Source organism: Rutidosis leptorrhynchoides, chromosome 2, assembly GCF_046630445.1.
Source record: "Rutidosis leptorrhynchoides isolate AG116_Rl617_1_P2 chromosome 2, CSIRO_AGI_Rlap_v1, whole genome shotgun sequence".
Classification (NCBI taxonomy): Eukaryota; Viridiplantae; Streptophyta; class Magnoliopsida; order Asterales; family Asteraceae; genus Rutidosis; species Rutidosis leptorrhynchoides.
Window position 1 is genome coordinate 169,918,602 of NC_092334.1, and position 24,793 is coordinate 169,943,394.

Genomic DNA, 24,793 nt, shown 5'->3' on the forward strand with positions numbered 1-24,793 from the left:
CTCTATTTGTTCATCAATTTGATCGTGGAACAACTAGAATGATCCAGAGACCAAATTAGCTTGATTTTATGATGAACATTCAACTTAAGATCGATTCAAATCTGTTGTTGTTAACTAGAATTATTGATTGACGAAGGTTAGGATTTGCTTCTAGATCATGAATCACAACTCAATTCGTTGTAATAAACATCATATAATGATTTTAAAACTTTAGCTCCATGATGATGAACACTCGTACTGTAGCAGTTTAAAATTGAATCTGAATATTTTGATTTTTTGAATCTGTAACTTGTAATCTGAATGAAATGATCTCAGAAAATAGTTTGTGAATATGTGGAATTGTGTTTTATATTTGAATAAGTGTCGGTGTAAATTTTATTGTGATTTGGATAGATGTGAGATTCGGTAAATGAGATTCGGTATTTAATGAATCTCATTAAGTTGTGTATGTGTGTTAGTGAGATTCGGTATCGAAAATTTTTTCGAAAGGTTTTCGAAAAAATTTGAAGATCTTCATATGTTCATGATGAAGATGATGAAGATTTGAATATTTGGTTGAAGATGTATGTATTTTGGTTTGAAGGTTTTGAAGGTGGAGGGAAAACATTCATGATATTCATTAGGATCTCCTTCGTTTCGTTGAAGGTTAGGCTCTGAAATCAATTGATAGGACCCTTGACACATGAATATCAATGAATGTGAAGATTAACCATTAAGATTGAGAGAGAAAGTCAATCAGTCAAGATTGACTTTCCACGGCTCTCTTGAAAATCTTTACATAACAGTGGCTAAGCTTAGCTAATCTAAGGAGTCTTGGATCCTTTATATAGCCTCGTATAAAGGATCCTCCATAAGGCTAGGGAAACACGTTTTACTCCTTCTCGGGTACCTAACAATTATGCCTCATTGTCCACTATACACTTTCAAAAAGTGTACCAATACATGCCACTATATTTTTTTACCTGCAAGAAAACAATTGATGACGTGACTTCTAAGTAGTTATGACACATCAGTGATATATCGGAACAAAAAATGAAAGTATATTGCCTGCATCAGAACAAAACTGAAACTATATGACCTATTTGTAGGCATATAAAATGAAAAACATGTTAAATAATTAAATTTACCGGTTCAGCAGGTAACCGTCAACGAAATGTTGACATTTGTAACTTGAAAGAATATAACAGACAGTGAGACGCAAATTGGTGGTATATGGGCGACATCGGGACATTTGAGAAAGTATATAACATATTTGTAGCTTAAACCATCTTTATATTATACAGAAGAAAATTCCACTGATATTTATCTATATACTAATAGTGATAAGCCTGCCACTGTTCACAGTGGCATGGATATAATTCTGTACCCCTCCGGGGATAAAATGATCATTTGGTAAAAAAAAAATGTTTTTAAGAAAACCTTTATTTTTTCCATTCTCTTTACAACCTTTTCATAATTTCCTTTTTTCACTTTATTTATTTTTTAAACATCCAAATACCCAATAATTATCTGACCAAAATCATAACCGTTAACTAATCGACACCACCCCGCAACGAAGCGCGAGTCCATTTTTCTCCTTATTTGCCAAACTTAATGAACGTGTTTTAAGAAGATTCAAATGTAGAAAGTTATTATGTATATAAAGGGTATATAATGTAATTTTACACATTGAATTATGGTTATAGCACTATAAATTTAAAAAAAAAAATTAAATGAATGGCTAGATAAATGGATAGGTATTGGATTTGGAATTCAACAATAATAGGAGGTAATAAGTAACAAATTCTCTTCAGCTTCACGTTACTCGGTTATAATCCAGGATACAAAGAACGCGCTTCGTTGTGGGATGGTTTTGGTAAGTTAACGATCGATTAACTGAACGATTAACAATCTATTTACGTGTCGGTTAACGATCAGTTAATTAAACCGTAAAAAATGGTTAACGGTCGGAGCTCCGCTGCGGGGTTGTTTTCGTCATTTAACGATCGGTTAAATGAACGTTTGAAAAAACGATTAAAGGTCAGACAATCAAACGATAAAAATTAAAGGAGTTAAAAAGGAAGGAAAAAAAGAAGTAAAAGAAGGTTATAAAAAAATTAACTTCGTTGCGGGGTGTTTTTTCGGTTAAATATAGGTTAATATAACATTAAAAAGAAAACTGTTAACGCTTGGTTAACTAAACGTATGAAAAATAAGGAAGGAAAATAAAGGAATTAAAAAGAGTCGTTTAAAAGGGAAACGAAATAAAGGGAAAAAGTCGTTTTAAAAAGTAATAATTTTCTTTAAAACACGGTATACGAAAATACCCGAAGTTGAGGGTATTTACCATAGTGCCACTATGAACAGTAAATGAAATTTAGTATAAGAAGGTTATAAAAAAAGAGTTAAAAAGAAAGGAAAAAAAAAGAAGTAAAAGAAGGTTATAAAAAAATTAACTTCGTTGCGGGGTGATTTTTTCGGTTAACTGTAGGTTAATATAACATTAAAAAAATGATTAACGTTTGGTTAACTAAACGTATAAAAAATAAGGAAGGAAAATAAAGGAAATAAAAAGAGTCGTTAAAAAGGTAAAAAGTCATTTGAAAAAGTAATATTTTTTTAAAAACACCGTTTATGAGAATACCAGAAGTTGAGTGTATTTACCGTAGTGCCACTATGAACAGTAAATGAAATTTAGTATTATTGTTAAATAAATGGAATTCAGTATTATTGTTAATGTTAATGTTATTGTTAATTAATGATAATTAAATACCAATGTTTTCAAATTCATTTTAAGTTAACAACAATCTAATAAACCTTTTTCTAATTTTATGTCAATGGCACCACCTTTTCTAATCATTTTATTATTATTATTATTATTATTATTATTATTATTATTATTATTATTATTATTATTATTATTATTATTATTATTATTATTATTATTATTATTATTATTATTATTATTATTATTATTATTAAATGTTCCTTTTTCTTCATCATCATCAGCATTATCATTATCGAATCTTGATTTGATGGACTGAACATGAAAACTTTTAAAGTTCAGTATCGGTATTTCGGCCATGCATATGGCCCTACTACCAAACGACCGACTCATTATTTTCGATCAAACTGGTTTTAGTTATTCAAAGATTACTTTTACACCGGAGAAATGCCCTCCGAAAACTGATTGTTACATTCATTCGGCTAAATTCGATCCTGCAAAACTCACCGTTCGTTCGCTTACTCTTCTATCTGATACATGGTGTTCTTCGGGTTCGTGTTTACCCAACAGTGTCTTAATTCAGTTCGGTGAGACTCATGACACCAAACGCGTCTTGTGACAAATGTGGCTGGATAGAAAATCCAAATGGGCTGGTTTCGCCAAGATGGTATGCATCTAACATTCTAACAGTTATTACTGAACGAGAAGGTGATTGTTGTCGGGGGTAGATTGACGACAATTTAATTACGAGTTCATCCCCAAGCTGGGTCCAAGTGCAATTTCTGGTGGTGAGTAAAGTTACGTTGATAGTCAAGTAATTACAGTAACATTTTTTTTATTTTATAATATAAAATGCTTTATTTTATTATACACATACACTTGAATTATTTTATAAAAATAGAGAATTAATTAGAAAAATTGTAACTCAAAACTTTTGTTTATTACATATTGTATATTTATTTTTATTTATTATATTCTTATCATTTTCGTCGAAACTAACTCTGGTCCATGCAAACAATCGAGCAATTCTACTCGATTACGTGCATAACAAAGTGTTAAGAAGGTATCCGGTCATGCCCGGTGAAGTTTCTGGAAACCACCCATCCACCGTTTCATTGATTTTGCTTCCACTACACCTTTTGGGTACTTCGAAAACCACACTTCCAGTAGCCAAGGTTCTCGTTTGCAGCGGAACATTGCCCAACGCAGCCAATAAGGCTTTTGATAAAGATTTTTTAAAAGGGACAAAAACATGTGGACAACTGAGTTTAAATACGCTAAACCGAAATGGAAAATGACAGAGATGCCATTGGCGCGAATAATGAGGGACATGCTATTGTTACCCACAGGCAACGTTTTAATCATAAATGGTACTGCACGTGGAGCAGCTGGGTTTCATCTAGCAAGAGAACCGGTGTTGAACCCGACTAAGATTCCCCCGATGTATCATTTTACTGCACATTTATTATCGGACGACCGTGTTATTGTAGGTGGAAATAATCTCAATTATCATTATAATTTCTCGACGCTTTTTCCGAGAGACTTAAGTGTCGAAGTATTCTCGCCTCCTTATTTACTCTACCCGAAGTTAAGACCTTATATAACCAGGATTAGAACCCGGGTGAATTGGATTTATGAATATAAAATAACTATTAATTTTCGGCTTAGGCGAGATGGAAAAGAATTAATAAATGAGAAGCTTAACGTGACGATGATCGCACCATCTTTTAGCACCCATTCTTTTTAAATGAATCAACGGTTATCGGTATTGAAGGTCTCGAAGATAGATAAGAGATGAGGGATTACTACAGAGTCGTATGTTTAGCTCTGGAGGGTGTTGAGATAGCACATATTATCATTTGTCTATTGTGTATGACGGAGTACCCGGTAAGAGTAAATGGGTACGAGTTAGTGAGCAATTAGTTATTGTTGAAAATATTTAACATCAAACATTGAATAAATATAATTATTAAAGTTGTAATCATTATATGGTGATTTCCTTTTCATTCTATTTTACTATTTTTATTATTATTTTTATTTTTATTATTATTATTATTATTATTATTATTATTATTATTATTATTATTATTATTATTATTATTATTATTATTATTATTATTATTATTATTATTATTATTAATTAAAGAATGAAGGAATGATGAATGAATGAAATAATGAATTAATTAATTATAAACGAAAGACGTGCAAATTTAACGGGTTGTATTAGTAAAATTGTAAAGTAACATAAGTATATATTTTGTTTCTTTGACGTATATATCAACAATTGCATATTGTGTAGACACGAATAATTCGTAACATGTATTGATACAACGACGATGCGAGGTCCACGCTTTGTTGCGGGAGGTTTTGATCATTTAACGATTGATTAACTAAACCGAACAATTAAAAAACGGTTTACGTGTCAGTTAACGATTGGTTAATTAAACGGTAAGAAAACGGTTAACGGTCGGATCTCTGCCGCAGAGTTGTTTTCGTCATTTAACGTTCAAAAAACGGTTAACGGTCGGGCAAACAAACAATAAAAATAAAGGAATTAAAAAAGGAAGGATAAAAAGAAGTAAAAGAAAGTTATAAAAAATAATTTCGTTGCGGAGTGGTTTTTTTCGGTTTACGGCAGATTAATATAGCATAAAAAAATGGTTAACACTTGGTTAACTAAACGTATAAAAAAGAAAAATAAAGGAAGCAAGAAAGAGTCGTTAAAAAAGGAAAACGAAATAAAGGAAAAAAAGTCTTTTAAAAAAGTAGAGTAACAATATATATATTTTTTTTTTAAAGTTTATGAAAATACCCTCAATTATACAAAAACATATTCAAAAAAGGAAACGAAAATAAAGGAAGCAAAAAAGGAAGGAAAATAAAGGAAGCAAAAAAGAGTCGTTAAAAAAGGAAATGAAATAAAGATAAAAACGTCGTTAAAGTAACAAAATTTTCTTTTAAAAAAGGGTTTAAAAAAATACCCTCAAAGTTGTGGGTATTTACCATAGTGCCACTATGGTATTTATCATAGTGCCACTATGAATATGAACCGTAAATGAGATTTAATATTATAGTTAATTAACACGACCTTTTATCATCCATATAAATGCCACATATCACCCCCTGAATAATTTTTCTAATTTATTATTATGAGAAAAATAGGTTTTGAACACGTACATTGTACGACTACTCAAACACCGTTTCAAAACCATCATCATAAAAATGTTATGACTTGGTGTTCATACTCACGAGGTTTAAAGTGTAATTGAGATGTTCATAATTCATGTTAAAAACAGCCTAAGAAACACAAAAATGTTATGACTTAATGACCGAGGGGTTGTCTTCTTTGGCATGAATAGGTTTTATTTTTTTAATATACTAACTTAAAACTTGCAAGATTTTTTAATTTCGACAGCAAAAATTACAAATAAATTTAGTGTGTATGAGTACATCAATGAAATCGAAAAAATTGTGTAAAAAAAATTGTGTATAAGATACATATGTAGGATGAGGATCCATAACCAAATTAACGGTGAAAATAAATCCCTTCAAGCTCAGCTTTAACAGGTTGTCTCACTTTTGCTTTCAAAATGAGAACATTAACGGAACGAGAGAGCTCAATACACATTTTACCCTACAACAAATCATCAAGACAGTTAGAGCAAAACAAAAGGTCTGATAAAAATTTTGCTACTAGTTAGAGGTGGCTAAATGAACGGGTCCGGTAAAAGAGGTCAAAACAGTTAGAGCAAAACATATAGCTTTTCAGTGCAGGTCGGGTGTGGCTAAGTGAGCAGGTCTGGTAAAAGAGGACAAAAAAGTTAGAGCAAAATGTATAGCTTTTTAGTCTAGTTCGCATTGCATTTAACAGAAACACTTTTACTCCAAAACTTCTAATTTTCTTTTTAAAATATCAAACATGGTTACCGAATTGATATTACTAAGGGCAAATGGCCCGAAAAAGTAACCTATAATATCAAATTTGACAACAAAAATGATTTTTGCTGATGCCCGAAGAGAATTATGTGTTTCAATATTTGCCCGAAAAGTATCATTCTTAGAAAAACTGTGCAAATGAGGTAATATTGGCAAATTCATTGACGACCGTTAGTCGAATTTCGTTAAGTGCACACATGTGAGAGAAAAAATTACACGGTTGATCCTTGAACCCTATAAAAAATAAAAATAAATAAAAATATTCAAAAAAAATTAAAATTTAAAAAATAACTAATAAAATTGAGAAAATCTAAAAAATAAAAATAAAAAGTTAAAAAATTATTTTTTAGAAAAATAAAAAATAAATTAAAAGATTAAAAATTAAACAAAAAATTTAAATCTAAATAATTAAATTAAAAGATGAAAAAATAATTTTATAATTTTATAATTTTTTTTTTTAAATTTCATAATTTTTTTGTTTATTTTTTATTTTTAATTATTTTTATTTTTAATAAGGTTTAGAGACCAACCGTGTAATTATATCTCTCACATGTCAAGCACATGTGAACATTAACGAAATTCGATTAACGGTCATCAATGAAATGAAGATATTACCTCAATTGCACAGTTTTTCTAACAATGATTCTTTTGCTGGCAAAAATTGAAACACGTAATCCTTTTCGGGCATTAGCAAAAATCATATTACCTTTATTGTCAAATTTTATATTATAGGTTACCTTTTCGGACCTTCTGCCCTATTACTAAAGTAACGATCTTATTTTTCGATAAAATAATGCGTAATGTTTAAGGCATACATATACTTTAGGTGACTTACAACCCATTTAAACTGTTTTACCTGCTAGCCTTTTAGCTTCTTTTCACGTGAAGTGATACAGTAAAAGAGTAAATGTGACTCACCAAGCAGAACTTCGTCAAGACTCTTCGTTGCCACTTCATCAGTGACATGCGTATTAATTTCAAGGCCGCTGTGATTACATGCGTATTAATTTCAAGGCCGCTGTGATATGTAACTATGCTTTTCACACCATCAACTCTTTGGAGACTTATGTAGAACCCGCTTTGACAGAACATGTTACAACACAATGATAAGTCAGATCTCAAGAATTGTTACCAGCAATTTAAAATAAAAAACAACAAAAAAAACGTAATCAACACACATTACTAAACAGACCCATAATATGAAATCATAAGACAAATAAACGAAGTACTCACAAGTTGTAGACATTGAAGGACCTAAAAGCAACTGAGAATAAGAAGAGGGATCACCAAGGGTACCGGAATCTGGTGGTAGTTAGTATGGGTAGCCGTAGCCCAAACATTAACAAAAATCCGATATTTATGATAACCAAAATTGAAATCAAAGCTTCAGATCATTGCAGCAGTGATAGAGTTACCTCTCACATCATGAAAGAGGAAAACCGCAAAAAAGTTAAAAGAGAATCAAAACAAACACTTACCAACTGAAAACTATGTACTAAAAAACTGAAGCAAATGATGGCAATCACCCCTCGTGATGATCACACATTGTAAAATGATCTTACTGTGCACTCTCATCACTTAACAATTTTGAAACGAGAGTTTATTCACGTTGTAATGACTCATTTAACAACCTAAAACATCAAACTGCAATCACAGGTTAGTTCTCTTATCTTCACAAAACTACTTTTAGTTGATAGGTATTTACGATTCTAAATTTGAAACTGATATTATATTATGCTTATATTAAAATACAAAAACATGGATAATAAAGTGTTTGGGGCAACTTAACCTAATCGACCCGTACTAAAAACTAACATGTACTAACCTAAACTTGCTTCAACCTGTTAAACTGATCTGCCTATTTTGTTAGGTCTTACATTAACCTCCGAACTTGAGCTCTTCCTGTCATCAAATGCAAAAGAACAAATGAATACCAGAACCAATTTATGTATAAATGCACATCTAAACATCCCGTTAACTAACCTTTCTATGTTGTTATTATTAACCATACATAAGTACCTAATATCATTTTGTAAAAATAAATAAATAGAAAAGACAGTTTATTAAGTACCAAAGCTAGGGCGTATTGTAGCAAATAATTGCCAACAGCCGCACCCTCGGGCTGCAGAAAACAGAAAAGGTCAACTTCATTTTAATGATAACAAAACTCAAACTATATAATGCCAATAATAATTTATATAAAATAACTTGCCATGCATCCCATGGTAGCTGCTCTAACGAAGGCAATTGTTCCAACAGTTATTCACTTTCCAGATACTTTGTTTTGTAAACCTCGCATTTTTAAGTAATATTGACTTCATTATACGCATTTGCTACCTATTAAAAAGTAAGTATATGAATGTAGAAACGTTTAACGAAATTGTTTCACTCGTATAGCTTTAATAATAAAAATATGAAATATAATGAAAGTTCATTCGAATGGCATACCTTATTTTCTTGACCTTGAGCCGATCTTGGGATATGCTCAGCTTCAATTCCGTACTTCAAATTTCTTAAACACTCATGTCGTTCTTCTAAGAAAAGTCCATACGTATGCACCCAGGCAGAACAATCCCAAGCTAGTAAATGAATTTACAAAAATTCGTAAGCTTTCAAACATGTTAAGAATTCTAAGTGTACGTTTAAAAGAAAATATGAAATATACCATGAGCATAAACATTGTGTTGTACCTCATGTGGTAGTGGTCTACCTCTCTTAGCGAGAGGTCAAGAGTTCAACTCCCGTGGGGTGCAGCATTGCACAGAATGTTGTCTCTTTACCCTTGAATTCCACCCATGGGAGCCTTTCGCACATCGCGTTGCGGGAGTAGTGGGGGAGGGGGTTTTACCGCCCATGCCCTTGGATTAGGCCGGGTTTCCTCCTAGGCAGTAGTTGGGGGCAGATTATGCAACTGCAGGGAGATGAACGCGTGAGTGGTTAAGTCCCCCTAGGTGATCCTGTACTGCTGTTCCAAAAAAAATACAATGAGCATACAAATCATTATTTATAGTATGTGTGATTACACTAACCAATGGGACTTGAATCATCCTTGAAGTTAGCTAGTTAAAGAATACGTGCTCTCTGTTGAAAATTTGGAAGTTCTTCTCGAAAAGTAGGATCACCCTCCCTTAGTGTCCTATGGATAACTATCAGAGTCTTTAGTGCCATCTTTTGAAATACCAAAATGTTACAAAAAGAAGATTAAAAATGGCAAAACATTTTAGGTTATTCAATCTACAATCAAAAAATTATAATAAGATTCAGCCTTTCTGAAATTATCAGTCTAATTCTAAGTGACACACAACTTCAAGAACAAAAGAAAAAATTAAAAAGTTGTGTCTTCATTAGTGTACCTCGACTTCGCCTAGTTTATTGTGACAACAAATAAATAATTCACAAAATCTACCAAAAGTAGAAGCAAAAACAAATAAGAGGGTTACCTATTTTGAGATCGATCATTGCAACGTGTTTAAAAGAAAAAAATTTGCAAAACCTTAATATGTATAATAATAAGATAAGAAATCTAAGAAATAAAACCCCTAATTTCAATAAGATGTTAAATTACATATTGAAAAGCAACTACGAAATCATTCATCCTTTAATCTCGAGTGTTAAATATTCGTATATTATTTGGACGAATCTTGAATCTTGTTCATGATTTAGTTTTGATTTTCTATCAATTGTCCAGCAACCTGCATTTTTTAAGAATTCGCATTAATGTTCTTTTTATCGTGATTTTGTAATAGCGATTGATATATCCACACGAGTTTTACTACATTCCGATAACTGTGCACTAACAGATTGTACGATATAACATGTTAATGCATAATTTATGATGTATATAGTAAAAATGGTGGTAAATATATCACTACCTGTTTAAAATACGGGATTCAATTTTTGCCCGTGTTCTTTAGGGGTATAATGGGTAGAGTGTTGGTATGTAGAAGTTATTGTTCAACGGGATTATAGCCAAAATGCCCATTCCCAAACAGTTTCTTGCGCTGGAGCCCAAAAAAAAAAATTTTGCCAGGTTGCCCTCGCAAGACGCAAGGAGACTTGCATCTTGCCCTCGCAAGGCGCAAGCTTGCGTCCTTGCGTCTTGCGAGCTTGCGACCTTATCTGATCAGAAATACGATTTTGTGGATAAGATTTTGTCAGATATCCTAGATTTTTACGGATAATATTTTGTCCCTATATTTAGATTGACCCTGAGACTTTGAAATCACAGTCTCATAACAATTTCAAAAGTTTTCAATGCAGAGCTTATACCCACGTTAAGGTACTATTTTAACCATTTTTTCACTAATTTTTGTCATTATAATTGTGTTAATGATGATAAATTTGTTGTTAATATATGTTGTGGGGGTTATTTTGAGTACATTAACAACATACCCATATATATGTCACGAGATTGTTTTAGAATTCGGTTAAGACTCACAATTGCGCCCGTAAAACCAATGAATCGGAGAATATTGTTAAAAATGTTCTTAAAAAGATTGAATTCCCACCCAATGCAGCTGTTTCAATGAGATACGTTTTTAATAATCATGTTTTTGATATTACTGATGATGATGAAGACTTTCAAGAGTTTTTACAATATGCAATTGTAAATGCTCCTATTGATATTTATATTGTCGATAGAGTAATAATGCATCAGCCACAACGAAATCCAGAAACAAAATACTCGACAAACCAGCCACTACTACAACAAAAACAAGAAACACCCACACCAAAATCACCAAAATCACCAAAATCACCAAAACCACCAAAACACCAACCACAACAATTGTTACTACAACATGATACCGAAGAAAATCTCGCAAGTAACAATTTCGAAATGGAAGAACCTGAATTGCCACTTCCAAACACAGAAGAGTTTGATTTGCATAATGAAGCAACCCGTCCTAATCCACCTGGAAGAAGTCATCAACATTTGGTCCCATTGCGAGGCGTTGACTTAAATATGCCATGAACGACTCCAAGTAATATCTCTATAATGGGCAAATGCCCAGTGAAAGATTTCTTTCGTACCTGAGAATAAACATGCTTAAAAGTGTCAACCAAAAGTTTGGTGAGTTCATAGGTTTATCATAAACATTCATTTTCATAATTTTAATAGACCACAAGATTTCATTTTTCCATAAATATACATCTCATATCAGGCATTTCGCAAACTGCATAGAGATAAAAATCATTCATATGGTGAACACCTGGTAACCGACCTTAACAAGATGCATATAGAATATCCCCATCATTCCGGGACTCCCTTCGAACATGATAAATTCAAAGTACTAAAGCATCCGGTACTTTGGATGGGGCTCGTTGGGCCCGATAGATCTATCTTTAGGATTCGCGTCAATTAGGGTGTCTGTTCCCTAATTCTTAGATTACCAGACTAAAAAGGGGCATATTCGATTTCGATAATTCAACCATAGAATTTAGTTTCACGTACTTGTGTCTATTTCGTAAAACATTTATAAAATCAGCGCATGTATTCTCAGTCCCAAAAATATATATTGCAAAAGCATTTTAAAAAGGGAGCAAATGAAACTCACGATACAATATTTTGTAGTAAAAATATTCATACGACGGAATTGAACAATGCAGGGTTGGCCTCGGATTCACGAACCTATATCAAGTATATATATATATATATATATATATATATATATATATATATATATATATATATATATATATATATATATATATATATATATATTAACACATATAATCACATAATTCCTTCCATATAATATTTATATATATATTAAGTGTTGTAGTTATATAAATATATGTACTTTGTTCATATCAAATCAATAATTTGTTATATGTAATTTTTATATAATTGATGTTAATATGTTTAATATAATTTTATGTAATATTAATATAAGTATATAATATTTATTTGTTATATAAAAATAATACTATTAATAATAATAATAATGATTCTAGTAATAATAATAATAATAATAATAATAATAATAATAATAATAATAATAATAATAATAATAGAATACTACCTTGTAGTTTTTCCCCAAAAAATGCCCCAGACAGGGCTCGAACCCAAGACCTCTCATTTAATACACAACACCTTAAACCATCGAGCTGCTTATTATTTTCTGTTATATTTCGCACAGTAATTCCTTTTAACCCTTATAACTCGTCTTCTTCTTTATAAACCCAATTAACATCTTAATAAATATTCATTTCAATATCATTCCATCACCATTTAAAGTATCACCATCATTCATTAGAATTGTGTTTGGTTTATACTTGTGGGTCGATAGAAACAAATGAAAGCATAATTTTCGAGTAGCCCAACAAAGTATTTGGATTTCGGCCCAAAAAAAATATAGAACATGGTGTCCCAAAATAATTATTGTAGCAGCTCAATTTCCTTATTCTTTACTCAAGTGGGGTTGTTGTTTGGTTGATGTCAGCTCAAAAAGAAAAGAAAAGGACGTGGTTAGTATTTATCATTATCAATCAAAACTTCCCCTCCCATTATCTATACTCATCATTATTCATCACCATTTAAAATGGAAAGAAACAAAATTTGCAGCAGTAAGAATTGGTGTTTCTTGTTGGCAACATGAATATCATGTAGTTGCAGCAGTAGCAACGAGCAGAAGATAGAAGAAGAAGTCGAAACAGATTTTATTAGTAGCAACCGCAGTTGTATTTCAAGCTTGGTGATGTTTATGGTAATCAAAAGAGGAAAAAAAAATTAAAATAAAATATAGCTGCAATATTCATGTGTTGGTGTTTAGTTGTATGAGTGAAGTAACAGATAGACCTAGCGGTTTATGATGGTTCGTGGTGCTTGAGTTGAAATCAAAAATCGTGTAGTAGTATGTAAACTATGATGGTGTTGGGTCGATGAAGTTAGAAAGAAGGTGAAAATAGGTGTTTACGGGTTATCTATCTATCTCTCGTTCAAGTGTAAATGTATGTATATATAAAGAGAAAGAGAGTGGATGGTGAGTTTAGTTAGAAGAAGAAGAAGTGTTTTGTTTTTTTTTTCCATATCATGCATAACACCAGTACATACATATATATATATATATATATATATATATATATATATATATATATATATATATATATATATATATATATATATATATATATATATATATATATATATATATATATATATATATATATATATATATATATATATATATTACTTTGCATCAAATCATTTCACATGTTGAAGAGATAAGAGAGGAAAAAAAATAGTGATAAATAGGGATGGATAGGGATAGATAACAGAAAAAAGAAATAAGGAAGTGGAAAGGAAAAGAAATCCGTACCCTAATTCAATCACTTTTCAATTTGGCACAATACGACACTCTATAAACTTATATCTAGATTCTATTTTTATGTTAAGTGGGGAACAAGCACAATCATAGAATTACAAATATCTAGATTTTAAATTGGTTACCGAAAGTCTATAAGAGTGATGGTGGTAATTTTGTCCATGTAGGCATATATCAATATGATAGATGATAGCTAACAGAATGCAAGAAACAAACACAGTATACATTCATGAATTCACACGGATAATTAATAAGTTAATAATAATATAATAATAATTTAAATATAATTTAAATATCAAATGTGTGATTAAGTTAGCCGTCGTTTACTATTTCATTCATGGACTGAAATTTGTACTCCGTTGATAAATCAGTGGCGGACTAAAAGTTCTCAGAAAAATCCCAAATTTTTACATTAATTATCTTTATTTATTTAAGTTATTATGGTGTAAAATTCGATCATTTACTATTTAAAATTATTAAACAAAAATTAACTCGCTGTCCACGCCCGATCCTAGATAAAATATAAAAAAAATTTAAAACTTAACAAATAGTTCCTAAATACATATTGAATAGGCCTATAAATTATATAACTCATTTTTGACTCACCGTTTATTTTTAAATCACATAAGTTCGAATTTAACTTGCTTAATATCGATCGAATGACAATTGAGTGTTACCGTCGTTTACTAAATAGATTCGAAATCTAAAAATATATATTTAATATACTTTATTTATATATATAGATATGTGTCAAATAATAATTATCATAATATCATATTTTTATTTTATTTTACATAATTAATTTTAATAACAACGACATTTAATATTTAAAGTTATATTTCTAAATTATTATATTTATATATACCTATATATTTAAATACACACAAATCTATTTACAATTATCTGTTCATGAATCGTCGGAATTGGTCGAAGGTCAATTGAATATATGAATCAGTTCAAAATTTTTGAGACTCAACCTAACAGACTTTGTTCATCATGTAAAAATATTAATCGTATTGAGAGTTTGGTTTAAAATTAGTCGAAATTTTTCCAGGTCGTCACAGTACCTACCCGTTAAAGAAATTTCGTCCCCGAAATTTGATCGAGGTCGTCATGGATAACAATAAGAATGTTTTCATGACGAATATGAGTTGATAAATAGAGTTTTATCATCATTGAGTAATATGGATAAAACCATTCGTTTATGTGAAGAGTACGAGTGAAGCTATCACAAAAGAGTGAAATGAGTAATTGTAGGTTCGTCTTTAACCGGTGATGTAGTCACGGTTGATTTTCGGAATTCAAGGAATTTAGAGGAAATCTTCGTAATAAGATTTGGTTCTTCGGTAAATAAGGAAGTTATGATCTTCTTTGGTTAGATGCAATAATCTGTTTCGATTTCTCTGTTGGATATTTCACTATAAATCCACTCCCTTCGTTTCATTATTTCCACAACTCCCATCCTCTATACTTTCTTCCTCTCGCCTTTAATTACAGTAGGTAATGGTCCAGAATTCGTAGGTATGGAATTTCGAATGAACATGCCTAATGTTCTAAGAGAGAGATTGTAATAGCACGATCTTGATTGGTTAAATTACCAGAATTTAAGAGAAAAGATAGAACTATCAGGAAGATATGTTCTCAATATATTTGAAGATTCGGTAGAACGTAATAGTCGTGTAACATGGCACATGATGATGTTATGGTCTGTGAATCATCATGTTTCATTAGAAACTCAGTATGACTTACTGTAATATAATCACGTTGATCAAGTGTCAGTATATTATACTAACTCATGCTTCAGTTCCTAACACTACTTCAAAAACATTCATATTTTAAATTCGAATTTTTCAGAATTTAGAAACTGACACAGTTTCTTTTATGATGTAACGCAGATAGCGCGGAGAGATAAATTATTTCAGATAAGAATAGTCATGAAAATATCTTCAGAAATATCGAGTATATTTATAATGAAAGATACGATGATATCTCAGAATTTCTAACATCGGTGGATGATGATGAAGATTTGTCCATAAAGGTTTAGAGTCAGAAGCAAGGTATTCGCTAATGACTTCAGTAGGTACTGAATCATTTGGGATTCTTTGAAGGCAGGTTTAGTCTTTGTGATTTATCCACAGCCTCCTTCATGGTTTTCTTAATCCGTTTTCCAGTTCCAACATTTCTGAGTTTTGCCAACATACTATTTTTTATCATCAAACTTTTGGCTGTTAAGGTCGTTTATAGTTTTTGCTGCTTCATTCAACTTTTTTAAAATTTGGAGTATTGATACGTAGACTGGGTGCTTTTAAGAATTTCAGAATGGAAGGTCATAATTCTTTGAGATAAATGTTATATGTATACATATAACTGTTGATGTAGTAACGCTGCGAGGTTCAAAATACTGATTGCTAATTCCTGGTAATTGATACGGTAGTTCTCGTTATCAGATGTGGATGAGTATATGAATAGGTTTTAACGAACAAATATAATGGTTCTTCGGAGAGACTTAAGCCAATGAGTAATGAAGTTTCTGGTAAGTTTACTGCTAATGTGGTGGGATATAAACGGTTCTCCGGTAACGATAATGAAGGGGCAAACGTATATATAAAAGTTATAATAAGACTTATTCGAATGAAAGGTCGATGTTGATTTGCTGGAGCTGTGACAAAATTGGCTAATTTGAAAAGGAATTGCAAAGTTATTTTCGGTAATAATAACACTAAAGGAATTAGCACAGCTATGTGTTAAACTTTTACTCAGGTTCCGAGAGTTTTTCAGGTGCATAACTATATGCATAAATCTTTCCTTCTGTAGATGAAGTGTGGTTGGTTCATCCTCTCGATTGAGGTGTTTTCAAGAATCATGAAAGGTTTGAACGCAGATTGTAATCGTCAAGATACAAATGAGGTTTAAGATGAAATCAAGTGGCAAACTTATAGAAATGTTTAGTTTCATATGTTATAATCAATATTTTAATTGTCCAATGTTAGTACACATGTCTCATACTCGATCACAACTCAAAGTATATATATTATTTTAGAATCAACCACGACCCTTTATATGCTAACTCAAGCATTACCGCAATACAGAGTGACTTACGGTTATTCCAAATAATATATATATAGATGACGTCGATATGATATGTCAAAACATTGTATATGTGTCTCGATTTATCCGACGATATTTAAAGTGCGTAAAATAAATAACCGAAATTAAATGACGATAAATAAAATTGCGAGAATTAAAATTGCGATAAATAAATGTAATAAGGAATTAAAAGTTAGCTAGGAACAGTTATCTAGGATTTTGTTAGCGTGGATTCTTAACAGAATTTCTCATAGTTAACTGGTTTATTTCTAACAAATTTTATTTTGTCCAATGTTTTCTTCATTATGCCACTTGTTAGATTCTGATTGGTCAAAATCCAAATATGAAATTGAATGAAAATGGTTATTCTGCGGTGAACGGATACATATATCTGTGGATGTAAGTAGGATAGTAAATGACTGTTGAATCAGATTGGAAGAATGTACAGTATTACTTATTAATGTGAAATCTAAATATTTCTCGGGTATTACCTACCCGTTAAAATATTCTCATCATTAACAGTTTATACAAAAGAATTTTTCAATTACAATCTTTATGAAAATATATATACATATATATTTTCTTCAGATGTAATCATGGATTTAATGAGTTAATATGATATTAATCTCATTTGGATTTCGGTTGGAACTAGAATGAATAATCTGTAAAACTTTAGAGATTACATAATCGCCGCCTAATATTTCTTTAATGAAGTTAAAAATCAATATTTCATCGTTGATTTTTTTTTTATTAGTACTCCTTGGTATCTATGGTGCGTACGATGTTGATTCTCATGGAGCAGATTGTGAAGTTGAGGTTTGCGGTGCGGATGTGGTTGTTGTGGATGGTGATACTGGTTATGCTGCTGGTGCTACTGATGCTCGTAGATATTGCACCATATTCTCCAGAGTCACTATTCGAGTGTAAAGCTCGTTGAATTCTTCTATTATACCAGAATGATTGTCGGTTCGAACGAGCGGGCGAATAAGATCCATAATTTGAGATAGTATATAATCATGACGAGATACTCTGGAAATGAGAGAGAAAATAGTATTACGAACAGGTTCGCCGGTAAGTGATTCAGGTTCTTCGTCAAGAGGAAAATGTGGTGGATGGAAGGGATCACCTTCTTCTTGTCTCCAATGATTTAGTAGACTACGAACCAATCCCCAATTCATCCAGAACAGATGATGGCTAATTGGTTGATCCATTCCGGTCACACTACTTTCGGAGCTCGAGTGGAACTCCATATCGGAATCCGAGAGACTTGAACTAGTGGCGAGCTCTATTTCGTACGATTGAATAAAGGATTTTTCGATATGTTATGATTTCTGGCTATCGGATGGTATTCTAATTACATAGAATATCTAGATATATAGAACAAAGGATTTCGTAGATTACGGACGGATTTACGGAATATGTCAGGCAAGTTTACAGTAACAGATACGCTAAGATATGAATTTTGTCTATACACTATTCATGCAATTAATACGGTAAGATGTGTCTAGACTAACAATGATAAGTAGGTAATTTCCTACGGATGATAAGTAGATGATTTTCGATTAGAAATGATAAGCAAAACATTTGACATGCAGACACGGTCGAAGTCCAGACTCACTAATGCATCCTAACAACTATCAGTTAGACACACTAATGCAAGACCTGGTTCGCTAAGACCACCGCTCTGATACCACATGAAGCAACACGTCCTAATCCACCTGGATGAAGTCATCAACATTTGGTCCCATTGCGAGGCGTTGACTTAAATATGCCATGAACGACTCCAAGTAATATCTCTAAAATGAGCAAATGCCCAACGGAAGATTTCTTTCGTACCTGAGAATAAACATGCTTAAAAGTGTCAACCATAAGGTTGGTGAGTTCATAGGTTTATCATAAACATTCATTTCCATAATTTTAATAGACCACAAGATTTCATTTTTCCATAAATATACATCTCATATCAGGCATTTCGCAAACTGAATAGAGATAAAAATCATTCATATGGTGAACACCTAGTAACCGACCTTAACAAGATGCATATAGAATATCCCCATCATTCCGGTACTCCCTTCAGACATGATAAATTCGAAGTATTAAAGCATCTGATACTTTGGATGGGGCTCGTTGGGCCCGATAGATCTATCTTTAGGATTCGCGTCAATTAGGGTGTCTGTTCCCTAATTCTTAGATTACCAGACTAAAAAGGGGCATATTCGATTTCGATAATTCAACCATAGAATGTAGTTTCACGTACTTGTGTCTATTTCGTAAAACATTTATAAAATCAGTGCATGTATTCTCAGTTCCAAAAATATATATTGCAAAAGCATTTTAAAAAGGGAGCAAATGAAACTCACGATACAATATTTTGTAGTAAAAATATTCATACGACGGAACTGAACAATGCAGGGTTGACCTCGGATTCACGAACCTATATCAAGTATATATATATATATATATATATATTAACACATATAATCACATAATTCCTTCCATATAATATTTATATATATACTAAGTGTTGTAGTTATATAAATATATGTACATTGTTCATATCAAAATCAATAATTTGTTATATGTAATTTTTATATAATTGATGTTAATATGTTTAATAAAATTTTATGTAATATTAATATAAGTATATAATATTTATTTGTTATATAAAAATAATACTATTAATAATAATAATAATGATTCTAGTAATAATAATAATAATAATAATAATAATAATAATAATAATAATAATAATAATAATAATAATAATAATAATAATAATAATAATAATAATAACAATAGTAGAATACTACCTTGTAGTTTTTCCCCAAAAAATGCCCCAGACAGGGCTCGAACCCAAGACCTCTCATTTAACACACAACACCTTAAACCATCGAGCTGCTTATTATTTTCTGTTATCTTTCACACAGTAATTCCTTTTAACCCTTATAACTCGTCTTCTTCTTTATAAACTCAATTAACATCTTAATACATATTCATTTCAATATCATTTCATCACCATTTAAAGTATCACCATCATTCATTAGAATTGTGTTTGGTTTATACTTGTGGGTCGATAGAAACAAATGAAAGCAGAATTTTCGAGTATCCCAACAAAGTATTTGGATTTCGGCCCAAAAAAATATAGAACATGGTGTCTCAAAATAATTATTGTAGCAGCTCAATTTCCTTATTCTTTATTCAAGTGGGGTTGTTGTTTGGTGGATGTCGGCTCAAAAAGAAAAGAAAAGGACGTGGTAAGTATTTATCATTATTAATCAAAACGTCCCCTCCCATTATCTATACTCATCATTATTCATCACCATTTAAAACAGAAAGAAACAAAATTTGCAGCAGTAAGAAGTGGTGTTTCTTGGTGGTTTACGGTGGTGTTTTTGTTGGCAACATGAATATCGTGTAGTTGCAGCAGTAGCAACGAGCAAAAAATAGAAGAAGAAGTCGAAACAGATTTTATTAGTAGCAACCGCAGTTGAATTTCTAGTTGGTGATGTGTATGGTAATCAAAAGAGAAAAAAAAATATAGCAGCAATATTCATGTGTTGGTGTTTAGTTGTATGAGCGAAGTAACAGATACACCTAGCGGTTTATGATGGTTCGTGGAGCTTGAGTTGAAATCAGAAATCGTGTAGTAGTATGTAAACTATGATGGTGTTGGGTCGATGAAGTTAGAAAGAAAGTGAAAAGAGTTGTTTACGGGTTATCTATCTATCTCTCATTCAAGTGGTAATGTATGTATATATAAAGAGAAAGAGAGTGGATGGTGAGTTTAGTTAGAAGAAGAAGAAGTGTTTTGTTTTTTTTCTTCCATATCATGCATAACACCAGTATACATATATATATATATATATATATATATATATATATATATATATATATATATATATATATATATATATATATATATATATTACTTTGCTTTATGAGAGTAATAGATAGAAATATCAAATCATTTCACATGTTGAAGAGATAAGAGAGGAAAAAAATAGTGATAGATAGGGATGGATAGGGATAGATAACAGAAAAAAGAAATAAGGAAGTGGAAAGCAAAAGAAATCCGTACCCTAATTCAATCACTTTTCAATTTGGCACAGTACTACACTCTATAAACTTATATCTAGATTCCATTTTTATGTTAAGTGGGGAATAAGCACAGTAATAGAATCACAAATATCTAGATTTTAAATTGGTTACCGAAAGTCTATAAGAGTGATGGTGGTAATTTTGTCCATGTAGGCATATATCAATATGATAGATGATAGTTAACAGAATGCAAGAAACAAACACAGTATACATTCATGAATTCACACGGATAATTAATATGTTAATAATAATATAATAATAATTATAATATAATTTAAATATAAAACGTGTGATTAAGTTAGCCGTCGTTTACTATTTCATTCATGGACTGAAATTTGTGCTCCGTTGATAAATCAGTGGCGGACTAAAAGTTCTCAGAAAAATCCTAAATTTTTACATTAATTATCTTTATTTATTTAAGTCATTATGGTGTAAAATTCGATCATTTACTATTTAAAATTATTAAACAAAAATTAACTCACTGTCCACGCCCGATCCCAGATAAAATATATAAAAAAAAAATAAAATTAAAACTTAACAAATACTTCCTAAATACATATTGAATAGGCCTATAATTTATATAACTCATTTTCGACTCACCGTTTATTTTTAAATCACATAAGTTCGAATTTAACTTGCTTAATATCGATCGAATGACAATTGAGTGTTACCGTCGTTTACTAAATAGATTCAAAATCCAAAAATATATATTTAATATACTTTATTTATATATATAGATATGTTTTAAATAATAATTATCATAATATCATATTTTTATTTTATTTTAATTAATTAATTTTAATAACAACGACATTTAATATTTAAAGTTATATTTCCAAATTATTATATTTATATATACCTATATATTTAAATACACACAAATCTATTTACAATTATCTGTTCGTGAATCATTGGAATTGGTCGAAGGTCAATTAAATATATGAAATAGTTCATAATTTTTGAGACTTAACCTAACAGACTTTGTTTATCGTGTAAAAATATTAAATCGTATTGAGAGTTTGGTTTAAAATTAGTCAAAATTTTTCCGGGTCATCACACATAACTATGGTCTTGAAAACGTATGTAAAATTAAAGAATTAAACCACCCGTTTGAGGTACCTCTTGTCGAAGATAGTGATTCAGATGGAGGAAAAGACAGAGACGCGGAATTCCAATATGAAGAAGAAAAGCAAGATCCGTTCTGGAATATGCCAACTTTTTTGAGTCAGCATGAGGAAGAGCGCGAACATACGACTGAAATACCAACCACGTATAGGGTGTCAGATTTAATTAAAGTTCGTCAAACTTTCTTGAACAAAGAAGAGTTTATAAACACCCTATTTACAAAATGTCTTGAAGAAAACTTCCAAATAAAGCCTGTAAAGTCAGACAAATCTCGGTACACCGCTAAATGTGTGTTGCCAAACTGTGAGTGGAAATGTAGTGCTTACAGAATACGATTCACTGAAAAACTTTATGGTAAAGAAACTTCATGACGTACACACAAGCTCACGCACATTAATTATGGGAAAAAATAAACATGCAACCAAAAAGGTGTTGGGTAGTATGCTTGTGGATTCATTCAAATCTGCAAACTGGGAATATAAAGCAAACGATATACGTGCGGATATAGGCAGCCGATTCAGTGTTAGCGTATCTTACAATCAAGCATGGAGGGCTAAAGGTGAAAGGAACCGTTCATATACATTATAAACGATTCACAATAGTTTATTACATCGCGAGGTATTTGACCTCTATATGATACATTTACAAACATTGCATTCTTTTTTAAAAGACAAACTTTATTTACATCAAAAGTTGACGGAATGCATACCGTTTCATAATACATCCAACTATAATTGACTTAATAATAATCTTAATGAACTCAACGACTCGAATGCAACGACTTTCGAAATATGCCATGAATGACTCCAAGTAATATCCTTAAAATGAGCTAATGCTCAGCGGAGGATTTCCTTAATACTTGAGAATAAACATGCTTTAAAGTATCAACCAAAAGGTTGGTGAGTACTGTAGTGACCCGAACTTTTCCATGTTTATATATATTAATTGAGATTGATATTTACATGATTAAATTTTTCCAACATGTTAAGCAATCAAACTTGTTAAGACTTGATTAATTGAAATATGTTTCATATAGACAATTGACCACCCAAGTTGACCGGCGATTCACGAACGTTAAAACTTGTAAAAACGACATGATGATATATTTATGGATATACATATGGTTAACATGAGATTATGATAAGTAAGTATCTCCATAAGTATATTAACAATGAGTTATATACATATAAACAAGACTACTAACTTAAGGATTTCGAAACGAGACATATATGTAACGATTATCGTTGTAACGACATTTAAATGTATATATATCATATTAAGATATATTAATATATCATAATATCATGATAATATAATAATTTAACATCTCATTAGATATAATAAACAATGGGTTAACAATATTAATTGAGATCGTTAACTTAAAGGTTTCAAAACAACACTTACATGTAACGACTAACGATGACTTAACGACTCCGTTAAAATGTATATACATGTAGTGTATTTAGATGTATTAAAATACTTTTGGAAGACTTCAAGACATATATCAAAACACTCATACTTAACGAAAATGGTTACAGTTACTTTCCCATTCTTTTCTTTCATCAAGAATTCTAGTCGTATTTTTACCCGTATTATACACAGCTTCAAAACGTACTTACTATGGGTATATACCAATAGGAACTAGCATGGGATTCCACTCTTGATTATGTCATGTATGACTAATCAATTTTAACTTCTACCATGAGCTAGTCAACTAACTAGAACTCCTTTTAACCCCACTCACCACTCACCAATTAACACTCATCATTCACTCCATTTCACTTCCAAATCTCTTTCTAATTCTCTCTCAACACACCCACACTATTATGAACGTATTTTTCCAGTAGTTAATCATCATCTTCATCAAAAATCACTTCAAGAATCAAGCTATAATCATCATAGGAAGAACACTTCAAGAATACTTCAAAAATCCCTTCAAGTTTACTAATTTACTTCCAAGCTTTCTAATCCATTCCAAGTAATCATCTAAGATCAAGAAACCTTTGTTATATACAGTAGGTTATCTTTCTTATTCAAGGTAATATTCATATTCAAACTTTGATTCAATTTCTATAACTATAAACTATCTTAATTCGAGTAAAAATCTTACTTGAACTTGTTTTTGTGTCATGATCCTACTTCAAGAACTTTCAAGCCATCCAAGATCCTTTCAAGCTAGATCATTTCTTGTCACTTCCAGTAGGTTTACCTACTAAACTTGAGGTAGTAATGATGTTCATAACATCATTCGATTCATATATATAAAACTATCTTATTCGAAGGTTTAAACTCGTAATCACTAGAACATAGTTTAGTTAATTCTAAACTTGTTCGCAAACAAAAGTTAATCCTTCTAACTTGACTTTTAAAATTAACTAAACACATGTTCTATATCTATATGATATGCTAACTTAATGATTTAAAACCTGGAAACACGAAAAACACCGTAAAACCGGATTTACGCCGTCATAGTAACACCGCGGGCTGTTTTGGGTTAGTTAATTAAAAACTATGATAA

The 24,793-nt window shown here is 31.0% G+C and overlaps 1 pseudogene; it reads left to right on the forward strand.

Moving 5' to 3' along the window:
* Window positions 1–3,035: 3,035 nt before the first annotated feature.
* LOC139894244 (aldehyde oxidase GLOX1-like) lies at window positions 3,036–4,529 on the forward strand (annotated as a pseudogene).
* The last annotated feature ends 20,264 nt before the right edge of the window (window positions 4,530–24,793 follow it).